Raw genomic sequence first — 587 nt, forward strand, 5'->3', positions numbered from 1 at the left:
CGTAGCCTCGGTCTGTGTCAGCGTGGGAGTGAGCGTTCCCGGTCTGCTCCCCCACGGAGTCGGATGGTGCAGCTGCAGGATGGGGCTGTGGGCTGGCACTGAGCCCTGGGGCAGGAGCGCTCCCGCTCCGCTCCAGCGCAGAGTCAGCTCATCACCCCAACTGCCTGCACCGACGCTGGGGCCGTGGTCCCTCCCTGAGCCCCGCTCCCAGGATGGTGACAGTCACTGCTGGGTGAGCGATGGCCATGGAGGGAGACCCCCGCCTGCCCCGGGGGACCCCTACCCACAGGGCAGGACCCGAGACTCGGCCTCTGCCTTAATTGGGGCGAGCTTTAATTAACGCAAATGCAATGGCTCGATGGGGATGAGGGGGAAGGTGGCCCTAGGGTGGGGCACAGCCCTGATGGGTGGCCTTGGGGACAGCCCCCACCAGCTGAGGGGGTCCCTGGGGTGCCATGAGGATGCTCTTGAGACATCACCTCACCCCTGGGGAAACTGAGGCACAGTGGCAGTGCCCTCCCCTTCTCTGTGGGAGCTGGCAGGCCTCCATGCAATGAGTTCACAAGTGCTCAGCCACACTCTGCCCC

This window comes from Aptenodytes forsteri, unplaced genomic scaffold, assembly GCF_000699145.1.
Source record: "Aptenodytes forsteri isolate BGI_AS27 unplaced genomic scaffold, ASM69914v1 Scaffold276, whole genome shotgun sequence".
NCBI classification, from domain to species: Eukaryota; Metazoa; Chordata; class Aves; order Sphenisciformes; family Spheniscidae; genus Aptenodytes; species Aptenodytes forsteri.